Source organism: Marmota marmota, unplaced genomic scaffold (assembly GCF_001458135.2).
Source record: "Marmota marmota marmota unplaced genomic scaffold, marMar, whole genome shotgun sequence".
Classification (NCBI taxonomy): domain Eukaryota; kingdom Metazoa; phylum Chordata; class Mammalia; order Rodentia; family Sciuridae; genus Marmota; species Marmota marmota.
In genome coordinates, this window is record NW_026000240.1 from 34,457,774 (window position 1) to 34,469,377 (window position 11,604).

Sequence of the window (11,604 nt, forward strand, 5' to 3'; positions counted from 1 at the left end):
TGTGCTGAGCCCTGCATTCAATCCCCAGTACTGGGAAAATAAAATAAAATAATAAAAAAATACATCAAAATGATTTAAAGGGGCTGGGGTTGTGGCTCAGTGGTACAGCACTTGCCTAGGGTATGTGAGGCATTGGATTCAATCCTCAGCACCACATAAAAAATAAAGAAGATAGGGTATTGTGTCTATCTTCAACTAAAATTTTTTTAAAAGATGATTTAAAATTTTTTTTACTTAACTTTTCCATTTTTTCCTTTTATTTTTTGACAGTACTGGGGATTGAACACAGGACCTCATGTATGCTAGGCAAGTGCATTGTGCAGAGCTACATCTCCAGCTCTGAAATTTTTATTAAGTAATATTAAATGTTCCCATATAAAGAAATCATCTCAGGGCTGGGATTGTGGCTCAGCGGTAGAACGCTCACCTAGCACAGGCGGGACCCGGGTTCGATTCTCAGCACCACATAAAATAAAGGCATTGTGTTGTGTCCATCTACACCTAAAAAATAAATATTAAAAAAAAAAAAGAAAGAAAGAAATCATCTCAGTCCACAGCCAAATTCCCCATGAAGGATAAAGTTGTGTCTGTTCTGCAGTCAGAAGCAACACAATCTGCATGAGTTTCCCTGGGGCCTAAACAGTGTTATCATGAGGGTAGATGTTTGGATTTATCTCATACTGTGCCAGCATAGAATGTCAAACTCCTGGTGAATAGAGATGCCCATGTGTTCTGTAGTAAATTTATTGAAAACTGATCCTTTGTATGTTTATGGTACACTCTAAATAAGAGAATCCAGGAAGATTAGGAGAGAGTGGTAACAGACCAGGTACAATTCCCAACAACCTTTTGGGAAAAGGTCTGCCTCACATGCCACCACCATAAGTTCTTAGATGGGTCAAATATTTAAGTGTTAAAAGTGACCCAAGCATCCTTTAGAGCTCCTTTTAGAGACATAGCAGTATGGGTTCTAGGTGAGAAATCCTTTTACATGACTACCCTGAATTATTTTCAGGATAAGAGGAAGTAGAGAAATCCCTGAGATCTATTAATGCCCATTTAATTTTGGAAGACTATTCTCTATGCTTCTTTCCCATTTCTGCACACTTTACAGTAGAGGCACCAACTGCCCCTATTCCAAACAAATTTTAGGGAGATGATGATAAGAAAAGCCTTAGAAGATAGAGGTAATCTCTTCTATACTTCTGAACCAGGAGTCTTGTATATTCTGCCAGCATCCTTGAGAATATGATAGGCTAATTTTTTAGTACTTACAAGGCAGATAAAATCTCAAGTCTTCAGAGTTCTTAACATAAAGGACAGGGGAAGTGAGATGAGGAAGGAAAGGAAGCCAAAGCAGGTGTGTTAATAACTAGGTTCCCTATTTTGGCAACCGAGGCTCAATCCTAAATTGAAATATGGTAGAGAACACACCTCAGGGTTGTCTCACCCAAGAGGTGGGGAAGCTGGAGCATGTGTCCACCAACTTTCCCCCTTCATTGGCTTAGAGATGCTCCAGAGAATTAGTTCCTTGGCACTTTTGGTTACTTACCAGCCTGGCCTCTACTGCAGGCAAAACCTTAGATGATGGTTTCAGTTGCTGTGTGGGAACTTGAGTGTGAGGGGACTGACCTGCTTAGTCCCCACCAGACTGGAGCACGATGTGAACAGGCCCTTGCCTAAATACTGTTCATTTCCAGTGCTGACACAGTGTCCAGCAGAAGGTGACTAAATGCATATCCCATGGACAAGCTAAGAGCCTGTTTACTTGTCTCTCTTCTCCACTAGGCCATAAGTTCTTTATGAATAGGGATTGTCAATTTTTCATACCCCAGTGTCAAGTGTAGGCCTGGAAATCAGCAAATGTTTATTAAAGTTTTGTTGAATGAATGAAAGATGCAAATAAATAAGCTTCTAAAATAAACAAAATTCCAAGTCATCCAGAACTAGATTACAACATCTTTAAATAGAGAAAGGCTACACAAACAAAATCCATAGCAAACCCACTTGATAGGGAGGGGCCCAGAGGCATCTCCATGGAAGTGAGAAGCAAGGTACAAATGCTCTACAAGGCAGATAAAATCTCAGTCATCAGAGTTCTTAACATAAAGGACAGGGGAAGTGAGATGGGGAAGGAAAGGAAGCCAAAGCAGGTGTGGTTTTCAATGTTACATTGACAGTCTTAGCCAAGCTATAAACGAGGAAATAAATAAAAGGTATAAGTACTAGAAAGGAAAAGATAAAGTTATTAAGTATCATATAGGAAATCCAGGAGAAGTGACGAATAATAAACCTTAAAATGGAAACCAAGAAGGTGAGTTGTTATAAGATAAACCCACACAAATCAATGCCCAGCAAGAACCAATTAGGCCATTTTTCTGGATAACAAATAACAGATTTATTTAGTAATAAATCTCTGTGCTGCTGACTGGTGTGTGCTGAAATTTTCTTCTGTCGCATAAGTCAAGATCCTAGCTGGTCCTGAGTCAAGGTCCCCTTCTGTCTAGAAACTTCTTTGACCTTTATTCAGAAACACTTCTCCTGTGATACTGGCTGTGAATTTTGTCGTGCTACATGCCTTGAACCCAAATCTTTTCCAGGGCCTGAGGCCAGGTACACAGGGGTATCCTGATGTCCTTCCTGAATTAGTCCCTCAGTTGGACACAAGTTGACTGTCCCAGTGTGCAGAGTGACTGTGTCCATTCCCTGAGATAGCAAAAAGCCAGGGCATCAGAAAAGCTATGGCTCTGATCAGAGTTCTCAGGCTCAGCCTGAAGCTCCCAGTCAGGGGTAGAGGTGGTGTGGAAGAATGAGGGGGCAGCCAGATCGCCATTGGGCCCAGGGCCTCATGGAGTAAAAGCAGTTTCTCTGCCTGCTCCCAAAATCTAAGTAGAAGGGAAGAGCTCTGAGAGTGAGTGAGTAGAGAACTGTCTGGGGTCTTTTAGTGAAAGGGTAACATTCACCAAATCTGAGGCCCCACTCTCATCCCACCAAACATAGGCATTATTGAAGGATGCTCTGAGTGCTGAGGAATGAGACCCCCACAGGATCAACCTTGCTTTAAGCACAGTGCTCGGGGCCTTCTCTAACAGCCAGCAGCCTCCTCTGCCTGAGAAAGAGGGTACACAGGACCTTGTGGGGAATGGGGTTGGGGGCAGATAATAATTATGGTGGAGGCACTATCCTCTTCTAGCTCCAAGACCCACCTCAGTGTGAATGGCAAAATCTGAAGCTGGGCTGGCCTGGTGTGGCTCTAGTGGCTACTGCCACAGTCTCAAAGATGCTCCACCCCAAGCCTAGAGCTATATAGGGGTAAACTGTAGTCTTACTGGGTGAGAGTGAAGGGGACAGAGGTTGGAGGGAGGTTAGAAGCAGGGGAAAGTTCTAGGTGGTCAGAGAGGATAGAAGCATTTGAGCAGAATTGGGAAGGCTGATTGTTTTAAAGGGAAGGAAGGGGGGAATTTCAGTCTGCTAGACCAGTCCAAGCAAAGATAAGAAAATCTGGGGAATGATCACTAAATATTAAGAAGACCTAGATTTGCCAACAGGTGGATTTTCTAGGAATATCACCAGCCTCATCTCCCAGTATTAGATGGAATGTGGTCCTCAGCAGGTGTCAAGTTCCCAGTACCAGCCCAAAAGTTCAGGGATCTGGATAAGGTGCTCAGGTCTGGCTCATTCCCCTCCCAGACCTACCCCAAGTTGCCATGTAACCCTAGGAATGTCATGGGTCCCTTCTGGGCTTCATCCTTTTTTTTTCCATGAAATGGGATACAATGCTTGAGTTTTGAGTTTCCATGGGCTCCCAAGACTCAAAAACATTGATTGGGCCTCTGAGGCAGGGTGATCTCTCTTTCTGTCTCTCTGTCTCTGTCTCTCTCCCTCACACACACACACACACACACACACACACACACACTTGGCCCTGCCTTGTTTCCAGAGCCTGGGGCTATCCCATCCTAGCCGGGAGGTCCTGCATGGATACCTGTGATCATAAATATGGACCCCATGTTAGCCATGCTCATGTGCGTGAACCTGTGAGTGGCCTGTGAATGGTGTGTGGGTCTCTGTGATATGTGTGTGTGTGATATGGCCTGGCCTCCCCAGAGCCTAATATCTCTTATGGCTCCTCGTCCTGAACAAAACAATCATAAGGACCCAGTCACGCATTAGGGGCCTGTCAGAAGGAATCTATGTCCATCCCACCTCCCTGAGGCTGACTTACAGTTTGTGTTTAATAAATGACTATGGATCCATGATGGGGATGGAAGGGGAGACAGGACAAATGAGGGACTCAGTCACCCCTTCCCTAAGCTTGGGGAGGTGTTCTGAGCCCTTAACAACCCAAGACTCCTCACAAAGGATGTTGGTCAGGAAGGGCAGCTTGTCCCAGATGCTGTTGTCCTCACCTGACCCTGAATTCTGCCCCACCCCGGCAGCCCAAGGGAGTCTGAGGTACAGGGATCTTAGCTATGACTCAGCGGAATGAAGGCAGAAATGGAGGGTGGCAGGGTGATGCTGGGGCCCTAAAGGGTTTTACTTCTCATTTTTCTTTCCAAAGCACAGCCGGTTCTCAGAAATGAAGGTACCCAGAACCAGAGAAACTCCAGGCTTTCAGGGGCATCGGGTTCCCTAATCTTTCTACTTCAAAGGCACAATCAAGTGCGTGTGGAAGCCCCAAGCCCACGTCTCTTGCTGGGGGCTCTATTCCCTGCCCTAGAACAGGGATCAAGTGCAGGGCCAGATGGGAACTGTGGCCCAGATTCACTTGCTATGACAGATGCTGGGTGGGAGGAGGTGCTGGGAGCTTATAGGTCTGTGGGTGGCTGGAGCAGTCAGGGCAGGCTTCTAGGAGGGAGAAGTCACGTGGATGCATTAGAGAGGCCTAGATGCCCCGCCTCATGAGTTCCTTCTTTCACTTTTCCTTTTTCTATTTTCTTCTCCCTTTTTCTTTCTCTTTCTTTCCCTCTCTCTTTTACATTTGTAACTATTTAAAAACCCCAATTTTATTTTGCTTTTATATTTTTGGTACTAGGGATTGAATTTAGGGGTACTTTATTATTGAGCAATATCCCTGGCCCTTTTTATTTTGAGACAGGGTCTGAGAGTCTCACTAATTTGCTGAGGCTGGCTTGAACTTGTGAAACTCTTGCCTCCTGAGTAGCTGGGATTACCAGTGTGTGCTACCATGCCCAGCTTAAAAAAAATTTTTTTTTTTAAACCACACACTGAACTCTGATGGGCACAGCACCAAATTATGAGACATTAGAAACTTCCCCATGTGCTCAGAGAATAGAATTTGTGCTGAGTTTGAGCTGGGGCTGGGGCTCAGCGGTAACGTATTTGCCTGGCATGTATGAGGTACTGGGTTCGATTCTCAGCACCACATATAAATAAATAAATAAAGGTCTATAACCAAGTTTAAAAAACATTTTAAAAAATTAAGAAAAAAAAAAGAATCTTTGCTGAGTCTGAAATAAGACTCCTTCTACTGTTCTTGTCAAAGAAACTGCCTGATGGGTTGCAGGAGCACTGCTACTGTTTGTAACTATTTATCTGTGAGTTGGGTCCCTTGGTCCTTCAAACATTGAAAGAAGCTGGATGCTTAGGCTAATGTAAGATTGCAACTCCTGTCCCAACCCCCAGTTCAAGCATTTGTGTTCATTGCTATTTGCCTTGATGGGCTTTATGCGAATAAAAAATTTCAACTTGTAAAATGCTATTAAGATGCTGCTTTTATCTGTTTTAAAACACCTATTTGAGTTCCCCATGAAACTTAGTTTGAAAGAACAAGCTCCACAGCTCTAGGGGGCTGAGGCAGGAGGGCTGGGCAGAATGAGGAAGAGACTGTGGATTTCAGTGCACACAGAGAAAGCCGGAAGCTATAGTCAGTTCTTGAACTATGAGTACTTGCAAGAAGGAGTTTTAGACACATCCAACCAGTGCCTCCTCTCTGAATCTCCCAGGCCTAGGGACCTGAAATGTTCCCCCAACATGGCAGATTTAATACCCACAAAACTGAGATGTGGATTTGCCTCCTTTACTCACCTGCTAGTTGAGAATCTGTGTGTGTGTGTGCGTGTGCGTGTATGTGTGTGTCCCACCCCACATCCAATGTACACAGAGTCTCATTTCAAAGTAACAGCCACCTTTGCTGTCCTCTCCTCCCCACACCCAGAGCTTGTTGTCTGGCCCCTCTGTTGTGGGATACGAAAGCTAGGCACCCAGGGGTGGCTGGGAGGAAGCTTCTCTCATGTCTGGTGCCTACTTTTTGGTTTGCCATTTTTCTCTTTGTCCTGGAAGCCCTAGTCATCCCTGGGGCACCCTAAACAGTTGACAGGCCCCTCTGAGAGTCAAGGTCCAGGGCTGCAGGTGACCTTTGTGACCTGCTCACTCCCCTTCTGTTCAAATGTTAGAAGATTAGGTTTAAATCCCAGCATGGCCACTTGTTGGCTGTGTGATCTTGGACAAGTTAAACCTCACTCTGTGTCTCTATAGTGAGTCAAAGAAGGCATCTCTAATGGGAGGATTTGTGTCAACAGGTTTGTGGAATCTGGCATTGCTTATACATGGCAGATGCACTGTTATTGTTGTTGCCAGCACTTAGGTGTGGGAGGATGGTCTTCCCAAATCTACTTAAAGGGCTGCCTTTGGGCTATGATCCCACACGGTCACATCTAGATCTACAAATGCCCAATACTGCCTCTGGGATGTTCTGAGGGCATACTATACTCTCATGTTCACTGTCCCCAACACCCCAGTCTCCAGCTCAGAGTACTCCCAGGTCCCAGTAAGAGCCCTAGGCCCTACTGTGGTCCTGGCCACCCCTTACCCCACATCCAACCCCCAGTGGTTTTCCAGAATTCCTGATGCCACCGCTATCACCCCTAGCCACCTCCAGATCCTAGACGGTTGTAGTCTCCTGCCCCAGATTCCTCTTCATGGCTGAGGGAGACAGCATGCCTAGCTGATCCTGTAACTCAGCTCAAAAGCCTTGTTTTTAGGGTTGAGGTTTTGGCTCAGTGGTAGAGCACTTGCCTAGCATGTGTGAAGCACAGGGTTCAATACTCAGCACCACATTAAAAATAAGTAAATAAAATAAAGGTGTTGTGTTCATCTACCACTACAAAAATATTAAAAAAAGAAAGAAAAGAAAACCTTGCTTTTAGGCTCTGTGATCCTCAGAAATGCATTCAGGGCTCAACCAAGAGATCCAACCCCACCACCTTGCCCCATTCAATCCTGATGTGCCTTCAATCCTCCAGGCTTTTGCTCAGACTGTCTCTTCTGCCTGGTAGATCCTTGTCCTATGTCCTCCCTACCTCAAGCCTGGTGTGACCAAAGTCTCAGACCCAGGATCGCAGCATGCGTCACAATCCCAGCTCAGCCAGCATGTAAGTAATTCTTTAGCATTCTCATCTTCAATTTCTTTGTCTGTCAAATGAGAGGGTTCACAGCCTCCATCTTATAGGATTTCATGAGGGTTAAGATAATCCCGAACAATCATGGCTCAGGATACACCAGTAGAATTCCGTATTTTACAGTCCTTCTACATGGTATTATCTCCCTGGAGTCTAGCACATAGTAGGGCTTAGGAGACAAAAGTCCTGGCCCTATGCTGCATGTATCTCAGGAGAGGAACCTATTAGGCTTCTGCTGGGTTCTAACCCTAATTCTAACCCTAACCCACCCTAACCCTAACCCTATTTATGCTGGCATTCCCTATTCCTGCTCCAGGGGGGCCACAGGCCCCTGGACCCTAGTACTAAACCCTGCAGGACCTACCAGTGTCAGTCTTCTTGTCTCTGATAGTCATATTAGCACCAATGAAAGCATCATCCTCCCTTTTATTCTGGCTATGCAACCTAACCCATGATCATACACTGAGCCTTAATGGTGTCCTCAACTGCAACACAGGGATGATTAAAAACCCGTGTCTAAAGGATTCGTGAGACTTAAAGCTAATGAATTCAAAGCAGCTACTTGGGGCCCAGTGCCTAGAAGGAATTCAGAGGCAAGGAGGTGGAGGCAGCTAGGGGGCTGCCTGGGTCCTTCCTCCAACTGCAGGGTCTGAGGCCAAGCAATGCTTAGGCAGTGCTAGTTCAGGGTTTGTTCTGTGCTTCATGGAGCTCAGCCTCATACTGACTTCCAGGAAGGGCAGAGGGACTCTTCTGGCTTTTGGCAGGTAAGACTGTTCCTAGAAAGCAAGGCAGGAAAGGGATCTTCAGATGATGGAGGGATGGCTGTTGACTGGGAACCCCAAAAGAAACCTGGGCTTGAGCCCCAGAACTGTCCCTGCCTTGCTGAGCCTTAATTTCCTCATCTGTAATATCAGGATCTCTGTAGGTGCTTCAAGCCCCAACAATCTATGTGCTCCCTAGGTTCAGAGGATAGGACATCCGACCTCTGCATTACCCAGTCACATGCCCCAGAAGAAGAATTCAGAACTGGTAGAGTGGTGGGTAATAAGAAAGTATCCCCTGCTCTCAAAGGCAGAATCCCTGGGGGAGACCCCAGCCCCTAGGAAAGGGGCCATCTGATCAGGCCTTCTTCCCATGGGGCAGGGCTAGCCTAACTGTCTCAGCTGAGCCCAAGGCTCCCTGCTGCCTTGCCCACTTTGTGAATTGTAAAATTCACCTTTTCTAACCACTTCCCTTTAGGACTGTTGGGGAGATATCTGGAAGAGAAGGGATACCTAGAATTTGAAGCTCTTACATATCTGATTCCTGGTTATGAGGCCAAAAGTCCTTCTAAAAACCTCAGGAGGGCCCCAGGACTGAGGAGTGTAGAGCTAGTGCCCTCAGAGGAGAGTTGCCCACTCATTATGTGTGGGAGAATCCTCCTCTTTTCACAGCTGCCAGGGTTTCAGATGTGACCTAGGGGCTACAATTGAGCTAATATAGCTGACATCAGCCCATAACATGGCCAAGAGGATTATATGGGCCAGAATCTGTGGGTTTAGGAGTTATATGAAAAGACATAGGAGCACTATTTAATTCATTGGCCATAGGATCTTAGAAACAATGGGGGCTGAGAACACTGTACCAGGAGTCAGGAGGCAAGTATACTAGTAAAACCATTCCCTCTCTGTTTGGGAAGAAGGATAAACAGAGATTAGAGATGTGTCCTATTATAATCTACCCCTTCCAATACAAACTGGTCCTCTTGGATTCATCCAAAGCACATTCAGGAGACTTGGAGCCAAGCTGGCTCTTAATTCCAGGTGTCTAGACTGTCTTTTTAAAATTTTTTTTAATAGTTGTATATGGACAGCATGCCTTTATTTATTTTGTAATATGGTGCTGAGGATCAAACCCAGTGCCTCATACATGCTAAGCAAGTGCTTTACCACTAAGCTACAACCCCAGCCCTAGACTGTCTTTGAGTTTCTCTTAAAGAAGCATATCAGTCCATGTTTACCATCCCAGTAGTTCTACCTATGGCCCCAGGTTGGAACTGTGGCTTCAGGAGCCCCAGGCCTTGGCCAGAGAGGATGATGTCTCCAAAGCCCTTTAGTATCCTTCATCCAAAGTGGGGACTCAGCCTCAGCCTGGAAAGAGGCAGGGTCAAAGGCACAGTAGACCCACCTCAGCTGAGGACCCCAGGGATGATCTGAATAGTGACACAGTCCTGCCCAAGCCTTTGGTTGGAGCTAAGTAGTACCTGGTAGCTGTGAGGGGTTTAGCCTTCCACCACTGACATGGAGGACTCACTCGGGTCATTTGTTTAGTCAGGAAAGAGACAGGGTCAAAGGCACAGTAGACCACCTCAGCTTTGGAGATCAGGAAGCTGAGAACTCCAGGGATGATCTGATTCCATTTCAGAGACATAATAGTGACACAGTCCTGCCCAAGCCTTTGCTATGCTCGTTTCCCAAGTATGGCACCTGCAATACAAGGTGTGAACCCTGCTCATACTCAAAGGGTGCTGGGCTAGTCACACAACTCCATGAAGTACCAGGACCAGGCTTGGATCCAATCTCCAAGGTCCTCTCTGAAGGGCTGGGTAACACCTGTGCTACTGGAGACGGGCCAAGGAGGCCAGCTTTACACCCTCTCACTGGTCCCAATCCCATTCCTCACCACTCCCAGTGACAGGCCAGCCCCTCTGGGGCCCACCCTGGTCAATCTTCTAGTCCTTTCACTCTGAGAAAGGGCCAATTCTCTCCAAACATGCTAAGACATGGGGGTAGGGCCTTGAGAAGTTCAGGATGGCAGTTTGAGAAGGGTTCCTCCACCCTGGCCAGACTGCCTTTCAAAGGAGAGGTGTTCAAGGCAATGCCTCATGCTTCCCCAAATCTTCCAGCCTCTGCCCCTTTCCAAATTCCAATTCCAAAACCACTTACATTTTGAAGTGTTTATTACAGCAGTACTCTGCTTTAGACACCAAAATCTGTATGTTTCTTATGGCTGCTGCAACAAATTCCCACAAACTTAGTGACTTAAAACAACACCAAGTACAGTGGCACACATTTGTAAACCCAACTACTTGGGAAGCTGAGGTAGGAGGATCACAAGTTTAAGGCCAGCCTGGGCAACCAAGTGAGACCCTGTTTCAAAATTTAAAATAATTTTTAAAAAATATTTATTTATTTATTTTTAAAATAGCAATATCTTCATTTTATTTATTTTTATTTTTTAAAGAGAGAGAGAGAATTTTTTTTAATATTTATATTTTAGTTTTCGGCGGACACAACATCTTTGTTTGCATGTGGTGCTGAGGATCGAACTCAGGCCGCACGCATGCCAGGCGAGCGCGCTACCGCTTGAGCCACATCCCCAGCCCCCATCTTCGTTTTATTTTTATGTGGTGCTGAGGATGGAACCCAGGGCCTCACACATGCTAGGCGAGCACTCTACCACTGAGCCACAACCCAGCCCTAAAATAATGTTTGAAAAGGGTTGAGGATGTAGTTCAGTGGTAGAATAACTCTGAATTCAGTCTCCAACACTACAAAAGAAAACAACAGCAACAACAACAAAAGAAAAAAAACCTCCATAATTATCGCCTTACATTTCTAGAGGTTAAAAGTCCAAATTCAGTTTCACTGGGCTTAAAATCAAGGTATCACAGGACTGCATTTTTTCCTGGGGCTCTAGGGGAGGTCAGGCTGTCTGCATTCCTTGGCTCATGGCCCCTTCCTCTAGCAATTGCATCACCTTGACCTCTACTTTCATTGTCACAACTTCTCCAGTAAATATTCCTGCCTCCTTCATATAAAGAAGACCCTTATGATTAAACTGAGTTTAATTACAATCCAGGACAATATTTCCATCCTTAATTATACCTGCAAAGTTCCTTTTGCCACATAAGGTAACAGTTCCAGCTTTGGAAGATTAGGACATGGGCATCTTTGGAGGCTATTATTCTGAGAGGAGGACAGGGTTGCTTTGCCAGTCTCAGTACAGTATAGGACTCTTATCCTTGGCAGAAGAGTCTTAAAGGAGGATCAGGCCACTGTCCTAGCTACCACCCTCCAGGAAACTTGGTGCCTGACCCTGCTGCCGCCAAGGACAGCCTGTTCTCCTGGCGTGACTGTCATGCAGGGATCAGGTGCACTTGAGCCCTCAAAGCAGCCATGGCTCAACCTGAACAGCTGCCTGA